The sequence below is a fragment of the Myotis lucifugus genome, unplaced genomic scaffold, assembly GCF_000147115.1.
Source record: "Myotis lucifugus unplaced genomic scaffold, Myoluc2.0 scaffold_26, whole genome shotgun sequence".
Classification (NCBI taxonomy): domain Eukaryota; kingdom Metazoa; phylum Chordata; class Mammalia; order Chiroptera; family Vespertilionidae; genus Myotis; species Myotis lucifugus.
This window is the reverse complement of record NW_005871074.1, coordinates 1,797,457-1,816,967: the sequence shown is the minus strand read 5'-3', so window position 1 is coordinate 1,816,967 and position 19,511 is coordinate 1,797,457. Positions and strand designations below refer to the sequence as shown.

At 47.2% G+C, this 19,511-nt stretch overlaps 1 long non-coding RNA gene across 4 annotated transcripts in view; it reads right to left on the bottom strand.

Moving 5' to 3' along the window:
* LOC102428559 overlaps positions 1–19,199 on the bottom strand; it is a 23,120-nt gene extending 3,921 nt beyond the window's left edge. The window contains exons 1-4 of one of the 4 annotated variants that reach the window (XR_002828599.1): positions 17,640–19,199; positions 17,062–17,518; positions 16,750–16,906; positions 15,695–15,840 (exon numbers count right to left, since the gene is read on the bottom strand). This is a non-coding gene — a long non-coding RNA (uncharacterized LOC102428559). Of the gene's footprint in view, positions 1–7,889; positions 8,063–13,708; positions 15,359–15,694; positions 15,841–16,749; positions 17,519–17,639 lie in introns of those variants that run through there. The other 3 variants (XR_002828598.1, XR_002828597.1, XR_002828596.1) reach the window with 3 other exon arrangements.
* Positions 19,200–19,511: the final 312 nt, after the last annotated feature.

Sequence of the window (19,511 nt, the reverse complement as noted above, 5' to 3'; positions counted from 1 at the left end):
CCTTTCATAAATGAGCCTAAAAGTGGGCAAGTCAGCAGGTCCTGTGTCCTGCTGACGTAGCAGAAGATGCTCCCTGCCCCTCCAGCAAACCTTCCCCGCAAGGTCCTTGTCAGAGCAACTGCAGGGCGGTTTGGGTGGGCAGGTTGTAGGACTGTGTTGTACCAGCGTGCTAACCAATGTTTGTGTGCTTGACCGGATTCAGTCTAAGACTCATTTTCACTGTATCCGAGAGCACCACTGCTGTCCCTCTTGAAAGAAAGCATGAAGGCCAAAGGGAACAAACAGAACCATGGGAGACCAATGCTTCTGTGAGTCAACAAGTAGTAAAAAATCCTTATTGACTGAACTGTCTTTAATCTTCAGGACCTTCTATAAAGCGAAGCCTTAAAAATCCTACTTCTGTCATAAGTTCTTTAAAGGTCAAGCTGAATAGATAATCCACTTTAAGTCCTAACAGGAAATAAATGATGTTCCTCTTGAAGTGTGCACTTAAGGATGTGTCGTGTAAAATTCAGTACCAGGCTAAGAAAATGGGGGCGGGGGGGATGGAAACCATGGACACACATTTCGCGGTGTTCCTTTTCCAAAGGCCGGCTTTATTTTAACTCTGGTAAACCAGGGAGACGCACTCTTGTCTTTCATGTGTTAAGACTCCAAGCTGCTGCTGTTTCAAGCAGATTGTCTGGATCATCAACAAATACTTATTTTTAGACCTGGAAGGATAAGAATTTCCTATCCTTCCAACATCCTCCAAAAGAGGTGGGGCCTTGTTTGTGAGTATTATCAACAAGGATATAAAGCAGACAAATCTTCCCCCATTTTTTTTTTCCATTCACATTGAGTTGACTGGATGTATTTCCAAATTGGACCCCCAAAGAGAAAACACCATGAGCAGGAAAATTGCCTCAATGAGAATGAACAGTGAGTTATTATCTTTAAAACATTCATCTTTGCCTTTAAAACACACGAGCTCACTGCCGGAGACCTCTGTGAACGTTTTCCCTGAATGCATTTATGGTAGTGAGACAAGCGAGACCACCGCTTAGAGCTCGTGGTACTAGAAACATGTTTCCAAGCTGGAAGGGATCTTACAGGTGGTCTAATCCAGCATTCTCATTGTATAGGTGAGGAAACAGGCTTACCTGATGTCCCATAAATCCCTAGAAGAGAACTGGAAGAATGCAAGAGTTTGGAATCCCAAGTGTCCTTTTCCCAATACTGTTATCAGAGCATTGCATGGGTGAAATTCCTCTCCGTTGCTAGTGGGAGTGGGGTTCTTACGAGATCTTGAGAAAAAATAATTTTCTAAGACTTGCACAGGAGAATGAATGATTTTTACTTGCATGAAGTTACATCCCTCAGTTTCCAAAGTCCCATTTCCTTTAATCCAGTCCTGGAAAATGTGCAGCTGGGGCCTTAGGAGAGCTAGAAGCAAAGCCAGTGTCCAGAGTTTCCCTTCCATGGAGAAACTGGGTGCGATGTAGCATCAAGCTAGTTAAAGCCCATGAATCCATTGTGTGGAGTCCACATGGCTGTGGGCCACATGGATGAGTGCAGAGCATACAAGCCCTGCAAGCCAGAACGTCAGAGGGCCAAGTGCGCCAGAGGACCAAGAGAGTAAGAGAGCAAGAGAGAGAACTCCCTTTGTTTAGGAGCTTATGTATCTCAGATTTCGTGCCCTTGTGGTGGTCAAGCCAATTCTTGCCAATGACCTGCTCCCAGGTGTGACTGACAGATAAGCACCTTCCCACGTTACCCAGACTTTACTGGGCCTGCATCTAAATTGTAGCTTCCCTTTGATCCTTTCCAGTTATTAATTAACTAGAGGCCCAGTGCACAAAATTCGTGCACTGGGGGGGAGGGGGAGGGAGAAGGTTGTCTTTCAGCCCAGCCTGCACCCTCTCCAATCTGGGACCCCTCGGACATCCCTCTCACAATCCAAGACTGCTGGCTCCCAACCGCTCACCTGCCTGCCTGCCTGATTGCCCCTAACCACTTCAGCCTGCCAGCCTGATTACCCCTTAACCACTCCCCTGCCAGCCTGATTGGTCCCTAACTGCTCCCCTGCAGGCCTGGTCACCCCTAACTGTCCTCCCCTGCTGGCCTGATTGCCCACAACTGCCCTCCCCTGCCAGCCATCTTGTGGTGGCCATCTTTTGACCACATGGGGGTGGCCATCTTGAGCAAGGGTGTGACGGTCGATTTGCATATTACCTCTTTATTATATAGGATAACCAGGTTATTACAACGATATCAATACCACTTACTAGAAACTAAAGTGCCTGTGGGTTCCAGGCAATCTGACAGAGTTGGGCCATTAATAGATAAAAATCTCTAGATCCTTGTGTATGAATCCTTCTATGTTGAGTCGCACTGGGGTTAAAGTGCCCAGTAAACCTCCTCTTCTCCACACTTCTCTTGAAATCTTTAGTTCCTGCCTGGAAGGACTTGAAGTTTTTAAGACTTGTCATTTATCCCTGCATTATAACAAACACATGGAAGTGAGACCACACTTTTCACTCCTTGCATAAGCAACTACCCATCCACAACCTGAAGGGCTAAATAGTCAGAGCCCTTGGCCGGGGTGAATGGAAAGCCTTTGATGCTTTTGTGAAGATCTGGAACCTTCAGCCTGAAGTAGCAATGGAAAGGGAGAGAGGCAATGTATTCCAGACATAGTGGATTTCCTGGGCCTCTCCAGTGAATTTCCTGATCCTCAATGGGTCTACTGTCCTGGGTCCACTGAATACAAGGATAAAAGAAATAAAGTGTGGGGCTTGGAGATAAGAGAGAAAACCTAGTTTATTCTGACTTTTCCCCAGAAACTCTAAGCTCCTCCTCCTTATCTTCAGAGCACTCCCCTAGGTCTTTCTCCCTGTTTGACACTGTCCATTTGTCCCTGTACCCTGAGAGGTATGTCTTTCTGGAAAGCAAGGGTTCTCTGGATGCTAGATAGTCCAAAAGCAAGAGGACCTGGTGATGTTAACATTCAACCTCCTATTTACTCCTCCATACCTATTCAACATATATGTTCTGAACACTTCTGTTCCAGGCTCTGTGTTTAGCACTGAGGCTCTGGTTTGAACTAACTCTGACATTTTCCCTGCTGACATTCTGTCTTACTTCTGGGGAGCTGACCAGGGCTGGTCCTTCCCCCTCAGCTCTTAAACTGAGAACTCTGCATCCTCCGCTGCCTTTCATCCATTCAACAAAGACTTCCTGATTCATCTCCTATGTTTGAAACACTGTGAGGTTACGCAGATGAATCAGGTAAGCATCCTGTCCTCATTGCCGGGAGGGAAGATGGCCACATAAAAATAGAATGCCCAATTGGGTGGTTTCCAGTTTGGGGCTATTATGAGAAAAGTTGCTATGGGTATACTTGTACAGTTCTTCTTGTGGACATCATGTTTTCATTTATTTGTGGTAAATGTGTTAGCCAAAGGTTCATTATTGGATGAGTAGATAAATTATGGTATATTCATCCAATGGAATATTACTCAGAAATAAAAAGAAATGAACTGGTGATACTTGCAGCATCATGGAAGAATCCCCAAAATATAAGAGCAAAATTCGGGCACCAACAAGTTCATTCTATTTGATTCTTTTATATAAAGTTCCAGAACAAGAAAAACTAATCTATGGTGAGAGAAATCAGGACAGTGATTGCCTCTGGCAGGGGGGAGCTAGACTGAAAAAAATATATAGAGAAAATTCTGTATTTTTATCTGGGATGGTGGTTACACAGATGCACACAGTTGTCAAAACTCACCACACTGTACATTCAAAACCTGTGTCCTTCATTATATGTAAATTATACCTTAATAAATATTTGTTTTTGAGAATCTGCACAGTTTATTTGCATCAAGAACAAACATGACAGAAAGTTAAAATTTGACACTTAGCGATTGCATCTGTATTTGTTAGTTATTGTATTACTGGTATACTTTTCTGTATGCTTAAAAAATCCACAATAAAAAATATTTTAAAAGTTAAAAAGCAAGACATAGAATAATTAAACCCTAAGTTAGAAGGGATCTTAGAGTTCATTTAACACAACTTTCCATCTTGATCTTGGATCCCCTTAAAACATCCGTTAGATGGCTTCCAAATTTGACTTAAACACATCGAAGGAGAGTGCTTACTACCTCCTGGGGCAGCATATTCTCAAACTAAAATGATGAGTGCAGTGGCCAGAGAGGCAGATGGAAGGGTGACATAGAAGTTCAGAGAAAAAGGAGGGCCCCTAGACAGCCCACCCTCTTTTGGAGCAGGTTCACTTGAGAACTACCATTCATGGAACACTGACTAGGACAGTGATGGCGAACCTTTTGAGCTCGGCGTGTCAGCATTTTGAAAAACCCTAACTTAACTCTGGTGCTGTGTCACATATAGAAACTTTTTGATATTTGCAACCATAGTAAAACAAAGACTTATATTTTTGATATTTATTTTATATATTTAAATGCCATTTAACAAAGAAAAATCAACCAAAAAAATGAGTTCGCATGTCACCTCTGACACGCGTGTCATAGGTTCGCCATCACTGGACTAGGAGTTGTCAGTGGAGATGCAACACTGAGCAGAGGCTGACTGTGTCCCTGCCAGCGGCAGAGCTGCAGCCAGTAGGTTGGTCTGCTTCCTTCCTTTCTGTTTTACATTTGCCTTGTCTCCTAGCACTGACCTAGCTCCAGGGGTGGGCTGATCTGGCAGAGAGAAGAGCAAGAGGGGAGGCTGCCCACTTGGAGCCTGACCTAATAAAGAGTCAGAGCTGGGAGGCCGGGCTGCATGCTGGGGAATTGCTCAGAAGACCTCTCTCCTCTCCATTGAGGACTCAGGCAAAGTAAAGAGAATATTCTGGAAAGCGTGGCCCATGAAGGACAACACTGACCACACTGCGGAAGCTGGGGACAGGCCAGCTGTCCCATGGACATCACAGTGCAGCTGGGTGGCTCTGCCAGCAGAACCCCCCGCTCTCCAAGCTGCACCACCACTGGGGAAAGTGGGGCTCTAAAGACCCTGTGAGCCTGACTGGTTGTATGTCAACCCCGCCCTGTGTTCCCTGTGCAGGATCAGGTCCAAGGACAAGCGACAGATTCGCTTTCCTATCACTTGGGGTTCTGAGGTTGCCAGCAACAGAAAACAACTCTGGAAAATCTAGGCAAGAAAACAAACATCTTGGACAGATACAAGGTAGTTCCCAGAATAAGAAAGAGAAATGAATAATCAAACTCTAAAAGGACAGGAGCCAGGGCCACCTGGGACCTGAGTGGCAAAATCCTATCAACAGGCCCAGTGGGACAAATCAGTTCCAGCGACCTCATGTCTGCTCAAGAGAAGGAGTCTGATAGGCCAGCTTGGTGGTTGTACCCATCGCAAGCAGGCAGCTTGTTTGACAATCCCACCAGAACGGAGGGAAATCATAGTGCTGTGGCCAAAAGAAGGAACATTGGATAGATGAAATGCCTGGCATGATTCCACTGCTCTCAGTTTGTGGTCTGTATCCTCGTCTGCCATTAGGCACTGTCCAGGTAACGTGATACTATGGAGCACATGGCACTCTGCACCTGAGTGCACCAGCTGCGCGCAGCTTCCTCCAGGTCCTCTCCCCTGCAGTCTGCCAGCTTGGATTTCAAACAGGAAGCAGGGGAACTGGAGAATGTGGGTTCCAGAATATAATTGTCTCCAAAGCCACCAGCCAAGTTATGCTCATAATTGTGTGTCCTAAGTCCTGCAGTTTGAACCAACCAAAACTCAAATTGAGTAGGGGTTGTCCCTGAGCAATCACTGGAGGATCTTTCTGAGTTGCCTCTGTCTCCATGGGGCCGAGCAATTCTCAAGTCTTCCCTTGCAAGGCCTGCCCCAAGTGGGGCTTTAGGGAAGGAAGTCATGTGTCTTCTGCAGGACGGGCTGGGCGTGTATGCAGGTAGGAGAAGAGGTCCTCAGGAATGTAACTATTCTGAGCCTCGCCTGTAATCTGTGCCAACTGCCAAGATGACCAGGACCAGGAGGCAGGACAAGGTTGGGGGAGGAGGCAGGGGTGGGGACCACACTCACAGGGTGATGGAATGCCCTTCATCACCATCTTCAGGCTGGAATGCTTAAGAATCTGGTTAACTTCACTCATTCACCCAGCAGAAGGCGAACCCCTGGAGTGCAGGGTTGCTCCTTGGTTTTGTTTACAGCTGCGCCTCCACTGCCTAGAGCAGAGCTGACCCATCTGGGAGTCATGAAGTATTTGCAGCACGAGTGGGTAACACTGCTGTGTGTACTTCAACACTAGTTGGGGGTCTTCTTACCCAGCAGCAGGGCCTGCCTGTGGAGAGCGCTGAACAGGCAGGCACCTCTGCCATTCGGTCCTGGCCATCGGAGGCGGCTGGGAGACCGGGCCAGGCAGCTGGCCAGCTGCCCTGCAGAGCTCAGGGCTGGGGTGAGTCAGGCGCTCCGCCTTCAGCACTCAGCTGCAGAGGCCGTGACGCAGGCCGGTGGCCCCTCTGGGCAGTCGCTTGCAGCAGAAACACACAGACAGACACACAGAGCCCTGAGCTGAAGAGGCCGGAAGCCGAGCGAGCAGGATGGTTATGTAAGAGACAGAAGATGGGGCATCAAAGGCCTTCTCAGTGCTCCCCCACACTGACTATTCCTGGGCGTCTCGTCTTCGTTCAACTCCAGAGGATGTGATGAAAAGGAGGGAAAGAAGCCGCCCTGCACGGAGCTTCATTCACCGAGCTTGGGAGACAAACTCACACCTTGAAGAACTCAGGCCCCTCAGGGGCTGGGAGGGAGCCCCTCCCCACACCGCCAGGCCCGTGGAGCCCTCTTTGCAGGGGTGGCTTCCACCCCAGCCTCCTGCCCCTAAGCTGTTTGCTAAGCCCATGGTCAGATCTCATCCTGCTCCCCACTCCTCACCCCGGGTTTTAGGTCTGGTGATGATGGTCCCTTAACTGCAGCCCCTCTCAGCTCCTGCTTTCCCCCACCCCACCCTGCCCCCCAGAGCTTCCTTGCTGTGCTCTGAAAGCACCTCCCTTTGACCGTAAACTGTCCGGGGGTGTTGAGAGCTGCTGTCAAAGCTGTCCCCCTATCAGCCTGGCAAAGCTCACCTGCTTCTTCGCCCAGCACAGCTACTAGGGGCCAGTGGAGGACGTTCACTGCACCCAGACTCACACCTGAATCCCCTTTAGTGCCATTTCCATCCCCCTCCACCTGTACCCACCAGGGAGGAGGCTCAGAAGTAGGACCCTGGACCAGACACCTGAGTCACAATCCTGGAATATCCTTTGGAGTTCCGACCAGGGAACCTCGAGAAGGGTGCCCTCAGCCGTCCTCAGCTGTGAATTGGGCGCATTCGCAGGACCCACCTCACAGGCCTGCTGGGAGGTGAACTGGGTTACTACAGCACCTAAAACAGCTCATGGCATGCAGCAAATGCTTGATAAATATTTTTAATTATCACCACACCTGTCTTCATCCTGCCTACCCTTCAGGGCGTAATGGGAAGTCTCATGAGTTCTCTCTCTTCTTTGAACTCCCATTGCAGTCTCCTCTGAATCACACAGAGAATGCTTTGTGTCATACATCGCCAATAGTTTTCACTCTGTGTGGTTGCTCAGTGTACGGCCTCTCTCATAGTTGCCAGTCACACTGCACACCACCAACAGTGTGTGTGGGGGGGTAGGGGAGTGGGGGAAGGTTGGAGGGCTGATTTCTTACAAACTAATTTCAAAACTCTTTTAGGCTTTTCATATTTGAGTTCAAACAACCAAAGGAATATTTTTCACAATCTATTATGTGTAGAGTACCATGGAGACAAAAAGATTAATCAACCCATCTGCTCAGTTTGAGCCAGAAACCTTTGAGTCATTCGTGCCTGGCTCTCCCCAGCCCCCATCTCAAGAGGCACTCACTCGTCCTGTGGCTTTCACCGCATCCTTCCCCTCCTGACTTCCTCACGGCATTGGCCTCCTCTGGGCCCCTCTGCTTCTTGTCTAGACTGCTGCGAAGACTCCGGGTGGGCCTCACTGCCTCGCTGCCTCCGGCCTCTACCTACAACCCCAGGCGTCTCCTACCAAAATACAAACCAACCCTGTCACTCCAAGAGTTAGAAACGGTCAGTGTTTCCTATTACCCATGGAATAAAAGTTCCAGTTCCACACAAAGTCACTATCAGTGTGGTCTACAACCTTAACACACTCAGCTCCTACCATCCTCACTGCACACCTCCCAGATATCTCATGCTCACACCTTGACAACTCTCTTCCTTCTTCTGAGAACAGCTCTCTTCCCCCCTCTGCTTGGCAACCACCACCCTTCCTTCAAGACCCGATCAGATGCCACTTCCCTCAACTTCCCCAAAGTTTGTCTCTGCCTCTTTCTGCTCCCACAAAGTTGGTGCTTTCCGTTATGAGAATACCTGCCACTGTTTGTAAATGAATTTCTTCTACTGGGTGGATACTCCCAGGGGAAGGCATGGCTTCAGCTTTGTTCTTTTGACACCCTTCCCTGGCCTGAATTAGATGATCAAGAAATATGGGATTGCCCTAGCCAGTTTGCTCAGTGGATAGAGCACTGGCCTGTGGACTGAAGGGTCCCAGGTTCGACTGTGGTCAAGGACACATGCTGGGTTGTGGTCTCGATCTCCCTCCCTCATTGACTCAGCTTCAGCCACACTGGCCTCCTTGCTGTTCCTCACCCAGGCCAGGCACACGCCTGCCACAGGGATGTTCACTTACTCTTCTTTCAGCCTGCAATGCTTCCCAAAGGATCCATGGCTCACCCCTCCACCACCCTCAAGCCTTCCAATAGGTCATTCTTCCTGTGAGGTCTTCCCTCAACACCTGTTATGATATTAGTAATTTACTTTAAAATACTTCAGTATGGTCAGCATGTGCCAGCTCATTTGAGTTTTAATTCTAGAGATGATCTGCCACCAAGAGTGCTCGGCTGGCCCCTACCAGAAGAGCCGTACTCTGAAACTGCTATTCTGGGAGCTTCTGTTATCCATCCACATCTCAAGCAACACTCAACACTTCAATTAGCACACTAAACTAAAAAATAGGTCTTTATTGGTGAAACTAGAAACATGTTAAGTAGTGTACCCAGAATGAAGAATTGGCTTTCTTTGGTAAAATTAAAAAATGATTTATGTGAATGGCCGCCAGTAGTTGGCTATTATCATTTAGAGACTTCGGGCCATTCCCTGCTCTTACTATATGTAAATGGGGTGTACGAAGCACTGAATGTGAAAGGGACAGATAGAATGTAGGAAGGAAGTCTTGTTCAGAAGGCTTGTAACCTGGCCCTGCGTCCATCAGGAGAGACTTGTCCCATAAGCAGATGTTGATTTGAAAGGATTTGTGGTGCATGGTTCCAACATGGAGGCACAGAACCTCAGAAATGTGGACAGGTCCATGGGGATTCAGAATAGGTTACATGAACAATTTGGGACCTGCTTCAATAACAATTATCCTACATAATAAAAGGCTAATATACAAATTGTCCCCTTGACTGGGAGTTCGACCAGCCTGCCAACTGCCTGCAGCCCCTCCCCCTGGCCCCGCCCCAATCGCCCCCCCTCCCCCACTCCTATTGGGGCAGGCTGGCCGGACCTTACCTGTGCACGAATTCGTGCACCGGGCCTCTAGTTTGGTTAATAAACCTCATAAGAGAATCTGGTTTGAGATGTGCTTTGATTATTCCCTGATAGTGACATTATGCGGGAGTGGCAACCCTCACTACCTCAAACTTAGTAGCTTCCATTATTTACCCAAAAGGTCTTAAGAATCAAGCATATCCAAACCAGCGTGGGTCAAATTTTAAATGGTCTTATTTTAAATGTTTACCATCCTCCCAGGCTCTGTATCTCTCTCTATCCCTGTGTTATTTTTGTCCATGACCTATACTCAACATCTAACATGCTATATATGTTACTTTTTTTGTGTTTGTTGTCTGTCTCTACCTGCAGATGATGTAAACTCCATGAGGGCAAGGTTTTTCATCTTTTCTTGTCTGTTTTGTTCATGACCATAACCCAGTGTAAATAACAGTGCTTGGTATAATAACAATGCCTGGATGTCTGTTTAATAAATGAATAAAAAAAGATAAGGGAGTACTTTGAGAGAATAGACAAAATGATGACAGAGTTCAAAAGGAAGAGGATTATTTTGGGCCGGAAAATCAAGGAAACATGAATTTGATTGTGCCATGGAACAAGGAGATCCAGTGTAGTCTAAATGCATAGACATGAATTTATTGCTTGCCAGGGAAGGAGAATCGCATCGTTTAAGAAAGGTCAGTGAGTCTCCGTGAACTGAAAGTGAAAGGGACAGAGCTAATGTGGAAAAGTTTTGTCTAAATTTCCAACTGATTCAAAAGTGAAGTTTGAAGTCTCCCTTGAGATGGGTTATTATTCTGGTTTTGCATCACTCGGACATGGGGCAATTCTCAAGCAGATCCAGGATGGGTTGCCTAAGGGCCTGCTGGGAGTGAGCTGGGTGGGGATTGCACAGAGGGCACATTCACATGTGCACACTCAAAGCTTGGCGGGATCTTTCTCAGACTGTCTCTGGAGACCCAGGAGCAGGGCATTTGGGGCAGAGAGAACAGTGTGAGCGGAAGCACTCAGGAAAGAAAAGAGAGAGCTGATCTGGGGAAGACACAGGCCAAAGGGTGATTGCAGACGAAGGGTCAGAGATGTTGGGGGAGGAGGTAGAGGTTCCACTGTGGAGCCCTTGAATGTGGCCGCCAATAGAGTCATCAAACATTTGTAATCAGAAAATATGCCCAGCTGTGTTTAAGACGATCGATCCATTAAGACGATCGATCCAGCAGCAGCGTATAGCAAGAAGAGGCTGGTGTAATATCCAGGTGAGAGGTAGTAAAGGCAGAAAGACTAGAGCAGGCTGTCAGGGAGGCGGTCAAAGAAGAGGGCACGAGAAGTCACAGACAGCTCTAGGTGAGGCCATGGTCAGTCTAACGCCCACTGCTGTGTGTATCTCCTGTGTTGACACTCTCCCAGATCCTAAGACTTGGGGGCTCAGCCAGGAGGCCACCAGCTTGTCATTGTGGTTTGGCTGGCCAATGGGTGGAGGTGGAGGGAAAGGCAGGAAAGTGCAAATTCCAGTTGTCAGTGGATAATGTAGCTGCTCCAACACCACCACCCCCCCGCCCCAAGCCCGCACTGACATGCAGAGGTGGTCACTCTGGGAGTTCAAGGTCTTTAGGGCCAGCAGGTGGAACAACCTTCCATCTAGGAGGTGGGGGTTCAGTGAGCAGGATCTAGCCCTACCAACAGACCCAGCCAAGGGAAACAAGATTCAGCCAGCAAGAGCCCAGGCCCAGGAGAGGTTTGGAGCTGAAATCATGGTGAGAGGCCAGACCCAAGGTGAGGCTACCAAACAGTCTTTAGGGCCTGCCAGCTGGTAGGGAAGGGAGCCAGTCACAAAGCCAGGATTGGTGGAGGGACAGTGGGGCTCAGAGACATGTGTGTCTTAACGGATATGCTAGGGGAGGCTGGGAAGCCCTCTTTTTACTCAATCTTTCTTTCCCCCTCCTCAGCAAAGCTTCTGGCAGACACTCAGCTATGGGATGGGCAGCACTTATTTAACCTGTGTTGTTTTCTGTTGCATTGGGAAGAAAGGGGGTGCTTCTGAGTCCACGATACCCAAATAAGTCTAACACAGCTTCCCCTGCCAAGCAAAACAGGCTGGCTTTTCTGTAACCTCATCTCCTTTCAGAGAAGATGGGAACTACCAGTGAGAGGGCAGGGAAAAGGCACCCAAGGGCCAGCTGCCTCCATGCAAAGCCCTTCACATGACTGACCTCTTCTTTCTCTTCATTCATCTGCCAGAGGGCACTTCCCACCAGAGCCCCGACCTCAGTGGATGGTGAGCGTGGGAGAGACGTGGGGGTGGCCCTTGGAAGGCACTGACTCCGCCAGCCCTGTAACAATCCTCTGATTGAGAAACTCCATCCCTGTCCTCAGGGACGTCCTCCACACACTGCCATCTAGAGCAAGGAGAGCCAAGCTCTCCCAGCGAATCTGGCACTCTCCCGTCTTCTTCCCCTTCTTCGCTCTCCGCAACTGCTCTTAGCAATTGCTTCTGACTCTCCTGACAAGCCATCAGTCATCCCAAGCCTGGGAAACCGCTCATCACTGGAAGCTAACATCTAGTGCAAGGGGCTTCTGCCTTGGTCCCAATCCCCTGTCCCTCCCCTGATTGTTAGGGTAATGCCCTTAGAGAGGAGGCTCCCTAGGCCTCCCCCACCCTCAGCCCAGCAGGGGAAGGAGCTGCTGTGGGGAGGGTCCAGGAGTACAAAGCAGGCCCAGCTGTGCATGAGGGGACCAGGAAGGGCTCCAGGAGACCAAGATCCTGTCCTGGAGGTTCCGAGATGTCATGAGGTGGGCATAAGGGATTGACCCATCAATGCATCTGTCTCATCTCTGGATGGGCATGTCCTTGGGGACTTAAGAGAAGTGAATGAGTCAAGAGACAAGGCAGGGGAGCTGAGTATTGAGTCAGGTACCACGCCAGGCTCTTTCATGTCATCTCACTGAATCCTCGGGCTTGCCCTGAGGTGTGTGCATTTCATCTTTGTTTCACAGCCAGGGAAATTAGAAACCCACCTATGGTCACACTGCTAGAAAGGGTCAAGCTAGGGTCCAAATCTAGCTCTGGCTGACTCCAGAACCTAAGCTCTGTCCATTCCCCGAAACTAGCCCCTGAGGATAGGATGTCAGGAAGAACAATGGTGAGGGGTTCAGGTCTCTTTCTGGGGAAAGTTCTGGTATGTCACCAAAATTCATATCTTAAAATTCTAACTCACCCGTTCCTCAGAATATGCAGAATATGATGCAAAGCCATGGTCTTTAAAGAAGTAGTTAAGTTAAAATTAAGACTTTAGGGTGGGCCCTAATCCAATATGACTGGTGCCCTGAGGAAATTAGGACACAGAAGAGAAGAAGGGCATTGAGGACACAGAGAGAAGGCCACAATCTACAAACCAAGGAGAGAGGCCTCAGGAGAAAGCACTCTTGCCAACCCCTTGATCTCAGACTCTCACCTCCAGAACTGTGAGACAAGACATTTCTGTTGTTTCATCCACTCAGTCTATGATCCTTTGCCATGGCAGCCTGAGCAAACTAAGACCAGTCCCCATTCACTAAGCGGCCTTTGTTTTCTAGACCTTCTGCAGGAATTTCACACTGAGTTATCTTCAGAGTGGAGCCCCATCCAGGAGGCTGGCAGGGAGGCTGAGCAATTGCTGGTGTCCACAGAACCCCTTAACTAACCGTATACTTTGGCTACAAAACTCAGCACATGACATATGCCTTTGTCAACTATCTTTCCGTTGTGATGATCACGGCAAACACCACCTCCGCCTCCTCTCAAAGCAGGACCTGTAAGAGTGCAGGAGGGTGTCAGGTGGACAGATGCTGACCTCCCTGACTGCAGGCACAGCTGACCTTCAGGCACTGGCTGGGTGGGGGGCCAGGCACTTCCCCTGTGACCTAATTTGAGCAACTGCTTTTCTTCTGTAATGATCACAGGGAAACGAAAGATGCCTCACTCCCAGGCGCTCCCTGGTCCTCCCCATTCCCGCCTGTCAATCATCACTGCTGCCGCCCTTCCAAACTGATAAGTAACTGATGATGCATTGACAGCAAGAAAACCCAGACTGGAGGTGGAAGAAAATCAGTCTCTGAATTTTTTGAACATTTAATTTGAATACATCCTGTCACAAGTGAAGATGAGTTAACACTTCAACCAAAGAGAGTGTGGGGGAGGGAGAGAAAGCCCCTTTGAATTGCAAGGGCTGGGAGAGGAATAAAGTGGGTTTACAAAAATGAGCCCAAGTATAGAGGGGGAGGGTGGAAATAGATGTTTCAAGAACAAGGCCTTGGGGTTTTTGCTAAAATAGTTAGAGATGACTATTTAGGAATTGTTGGTTCTGGGCCCCTTCCTTCTATCAGAACATCCAGAAGTAGGGACTCTCGGGTTTCTAAAGGATTAGTTTATAGCCACTGTTGGTGGAATGGGACCTGCTCCTCATTCAAGCAAAGTTCTAGTCGAAATTCTGACACCTCTTTTTGCACTGCCGACCACCTGGTCAAGCTGTGATATGGCTGTGTATAAATGTAATACACAGATGTATGTGTATGTGTATGCATGTATATGTGTACATGCATTTATGTATGTAACACACACACACATACACACACACACACCCCACATCTCTGCAGTTCAAGGCCTTGGGGAATCCCATTCAGGAAAGGGCCTTTACCAGAGCTGTCCCACAGGGGAGGTTTAACCCGTCTCCAACATTTTTCTTAATTCTTCTGTCCATTGGAAAGAAGGCACAAAAACAGGAGCCCTCATAAATAAGACCGAAAAAAAAAAACACCCTACATTTTTAGCATTCTGTGGTTTATTATTCTTCAAACTTGATAACTTCCAAGTGGAAATCCTGATCATTTTTAGAAAGGATTTCTTCTGTGTTTTTCATGACCCTTAAACCAACCACAAACACCCCCAAAGCAGTCTGCTCTAGAATTGCATCTCTGACATATGTGTAAAATATGTATTGAACAGCAGGCTTTGTTTATTCTATTTTTATGCACATGTATAAAACACGAGAAGGACAAACCTCTGCCTGACTGACCTAAGATTCTAGATGAGAATACATTCTGACCACACTTCATTTCAAGCGTGAAAAATAGCCCTCCGAAAGGGAAAAATATATGCGGTGTTTATGCCTCAGGCCAGGAAGTGTACCCTTTCGCTTGGGTTCTGTTCTGAATAGTCATCTAGACACATCAGCGCCTTTCAGTGTGACCGCCCTTGTGAGTTTCAGTTGGGCGGAAGCAGTTAGTTTGGTCAGAAGTTCCCCGCAAAGAACATGAGAAGATGAGATCTGCGGGTTTGGGACAGGGCTGGAAAGCGCCTGGTGCTCCTGGACTGTGCACGGAGCAGAGGACGCCTCGGGGCAGTTGTGGGGGTGGGGGGCAGACTAGTCAGAGGCTGAGGCTCTGGATGGGTCTTTCTAAAGAAGTGAGCTGCAGCCCTGGGTACCAGCAGCAAACATCAAAACCACATAAAAGGAGCAGGAAACGGTGGCCAGAGGAGCCGGCAGCAGTGGTAGTGTGGTAGAGCAGGTAGTGTTTGCAACAACGTGAAGAGCACAGATGGAACAGAGGCTGGGGAGTGCAGGGTGGAGAGATGGGAGGGCTTGTGGTGTTTCTTCTGAGCACAGTCAGAACAATCAATAAATTAACAGATCTCCATTCCAAGCTTTCTGTGCTCGACTCTGGCCTGAGGACTAGAAGTTTTGTCAAGATCCAAGAGCAGATCTTACAGTGTTGCTAGGCAGGTAATACGAACAGGGGTTATAATGTGAATTATACAAGTATACAAGACGAGTGTGGATGGGAGAGTTGGAAGGGGTCGACCTCAGCGAATATACCTCAATCAGATCGAGGACGTTTTTAGCAAAGGCCAGCTTAGGAGTACCCTAATTAAGTTCATAACAATGTACCTACCTATATAGTTTAAGTTTAAAAAATTTGGCTCTCAAAAGAAATTTCAATTGTTGCACTGTTGATATTTGGCTCTGTTGACTAATGAGTTTGCCGGGCACTGGTCTAGGTGTTAGTAACATTCCCATTGAAAAGATATGGAAAGTGAAGGTCAGAACTTACCCAGAGTTCCCAGCTGCTAGATGGCAGAGCCCACATTGAAAACCACATTCGTCAGCCCCAAAGCATGTGTCCGTTTTCATTGCACCAAATGACACCCAGGTCTGGAGAGGACGCGGCTCAGACTCAGGGTGGCATCCAAAGGGGCCCTGAAAAAAAGGGCGTTGGTGGCCTAGAGGACAGACCTCGTCACCTAGTTACTTGGCGGGGAGGTTCAAGACTGTGGCATAAAGGACACAGGGCACTGGGAATTAGGGTTGGGGTGGGGTGGGGAGAGAAATAGATTAAAAATAGAGTTGGCGGGGTGCTAATTAGTTAAGCCCTAATACATGGGATAAATAGCAGGATGTAATTAACCACTGCTTAAAGAGGACCCTAGGTATTCCCCTCCGAGAATAAATCGTGTGGATTGTTATGCTAATTCCTGTTCCTTCTGACGCTGGTAATCTGAGTATTCCATCCAGCTGGGAGAGGCTGTTCAGATCCTGACTTTAGAAAACCATTCTTCAACTGAAGTGAATTGATCAGTCTCACGCGGTGTCAAAGGCCTTGGGGTTTTTGCTAAAATAGTTAGAGATGACTATTTAGGAGTTGTTGGTTCTGGGCCCCTTCCTTCTGTCTACCAGAACATCCAGAAGTAAGGACTCTCGGGTTTCTAAAGGACTAGTTTCTAGAGCCACTGTTGGTGGAATGGGACCTGCTCCTTATTCAAGCAAAGTTCTAGTTGAAATTCTGACACCTCTTTTTGCACTGCCGACCACCTGGTCAAGCTGTGATATGGCTGTAACGAGGATCAGAATATGCCATTCTGGCATACGGGTTATTTTGAACTAAAGGCAATTGGAAAAAGCAGACATAAAAAGAGCTCTCCGTTACCCTTTCCATCTGCCTAAAAGCAGGCCGTAACTGCCCGTGTGCAGGTGTCTCCCTCTGCACCACCAGGAAGAGAACAACCTTTATCACCAGAGGCAGTGATGGCACCAAGATGAGTCTGCACAAATAACCTTACTAAATAGCCCTTATCTACCATTAGTTTTCCCCATTTATTTCCTACTCACCTTCCCATAATTTATCAGCTCCAAGAAGCCCAAAGCCCCTTTCTCTTGTCTAGTCACTTCTTGACAATTTATTGTCCTTTGTTAAAATGGCATGTAAGCCCCCGGGTCTAACTACTTCTTTGGGTTTTCATTTCTTTTCTGTGAAGTCCCTGTGCACCTGTAAAAAAAAAAAATTAACGTCAATTAATATTGTTTGTTTTTCCTCCTGTTAACTTGTCTTTGTGAATTTAATTTGCAGGTCCCAGGTACAAACCTAAGGGGATAGAGAAAGATTATTTTCCTTCCCTACAGTTATGATGAGAATTAACCAACCATCACACAAGAAGAGCTCACTGAGGCTAAGATGTGGAGGTGAAGAACAGCTGAAACATCTGAAAGGCTCAGGTCATACTCTCCTCACACTTGTTAGGCAGGAAGGACTGTGTGCAGGAGTAGACAACAGTGGATAATGATGACCTGGGGCTGGGGTAGCAGGCGGGCAGCACCACAGGGGCTTCCTATACATTTGTTTTACGGTTTCATCAATGAAGAAATAATGCCCAAAGCCCAAGATTTTCTTTGATCATCTTAATTTTGGGTTGTTTCATTGCTTTCAATAACAGTTTCGGAATATGCATGCACAATGTGATTTAATGTTTACTTCTCAATGAGAATTTTTATTTAATAAGTTCACAAGTCCAAAATTCTTTTCTGACCTCATACTCCAACACATTTGGAAAATATGTTTATTGCCGTGTCCTTGGAACAATGATTTAGACATTTTGTTGTCCTGAAAAAAACAAAATAATTACATTATTTTTTTTTCTCTAGCTTGACAAATGGTAAAATTAAGGTATAGAACAGTTGACCTGCTTAAGGAGACAATGAAAGTTATAGAATTGGGCCCACACCTAGGTCATCTTGCATCTAGGTCAGCTCACAGCTCATGGTCCATGGCATAGATTTTCTACAGCCTTTGCATCATCTTGGCTCCCTTGCAGCTTCAGACCAATTGTTCATCTATTTTTAGCAGGCAAAACCACTGGGGAAGAAAGAAGCTAACAAATGAAAGGAAAAGATATAAGGCACAAGGGCAGAATGAATATCAGAGGTGGGATAAAAGTTAAAAAAAAATAGTACCCTAAAAAAAATCCAGGATAACATGTAAGTAGATGAGATGTATTTTATGCACAATGGAATTTTTCTTTCATTTTCCTAATCCCACAACATGGTTCAATTCCTTTCTTGACTGAATTCCCCTCACATTTTGTTTGTTCTTCCCCAAGGACATTTATTAGATCCTGCCTCCCATAACCTACCGTGACAATCACACCCTGACCAGACCAACTAGATTATAAACTATTTGAAGGCATAGACAAATTTCTTCCCCCCATTGAATTTAACATGTTTGTTGGATAACCAGGAAAGTATCCACAGCTAGAGTGATTAACAACAACAAAACTGCTGGGTCCATTTTTATCTTCTATTTGGAAAAGCATTTGTTTCCAAAATCTGATTTTGAAAAGCTGAAGAACTGGCGTGGGACGTTACCGCTTGCTTGACTAAACAGATAAATAAAACCCACCAACTTTGCTCTCCGTGAGCACAGGCGGGACAGAAAGAGAGAGGAGTTTGAGCCTGTGCTTTGTGTTGTGGCATTTGAGCGCGCCTGGCCTGGGGGAGGGAGGGGGGAAGGCTGCTGAAGCTTGGCTTGGGGTTGACAGGGGGCTCTCCGGCTCAGATCACACCGTGTTGGCAACAGACCAGACATGAAGAACCCACAGGACCGCTCTTACCTTTGTCACCTTCATTAATTCAATAATGATTTTTCAGGCAAGTTTCATTCAGGCACTTTGGGACAGGGCAGTGAGTCAGAGGTTGGCATTAAAACCAGAATAGAAGCCATAGTCCTCTCTGGGGAGCATCCTCTGGGCTTTAAATTCCCAAATCACACAACTTCCTAATTGGTAAGAAATGTTCTTAAACAAGAACATAGGTTTCACCAGGCCTGACAGTGACTCATCAGGTGCTCCAAGGACCGACTGTCTGATGAAAAAGAAGTTGGATTCACATGTCACAGTAAATTTCTAAAGCATTTTCCACCCGGAGGTTTATTGCTAAATATAAATAAAATCTCTCTCCTTGGGCAATCCCATTCCAACTCCAGCAGATATGCCTTCGTTAATTAAATTAACTTTGAAATGACATTCAAACAATGTTTTCCTTCCAAATGCCTTTGTTTTCTCCAAGATCTTATTGTCAAGCTGTTTCACAAGTTCCTGTGTCCACCGATTAAGCGCCCCACCCCCAGCCTGCATACTAATTGAGACGTTTTATCCTCTCTGTGTTCGGTAGGTATAGAGCAGTCCCCACATTGTATTCATTTAACTGTGTTCCCAAAGGCCCACATATTTACAATACCAAAAATTAAAAAAAAAAATGATCCAGGGTGCTTAAAAAGGATCCGGATAAACGCATTTACTGAAACGCACACAACTGACAGCAAATTCCTGAGTTGAGGAGAGAGGGTTTGTTTTTTTGTTTTGTTTTTTTTTAAGTAGTCTCTTTCCAAAATCAGGCATTCGCGTCCTTATTACAGGGACTCTAGGCTTAAATCCTTTCAGTCCGAAGCTGATCCCCCCTCCCCCGTCCCCCCCGCCCCCGGGCGCGGGCGTGCAGGCGCGGGCACGCACACGTGGACACACAATCACTCGCACGCGCCCGCCCACACCCCCTTCCCTGCGAATCTCCCGCGGGATTTACAGGTTTCGCCACCGCGGATT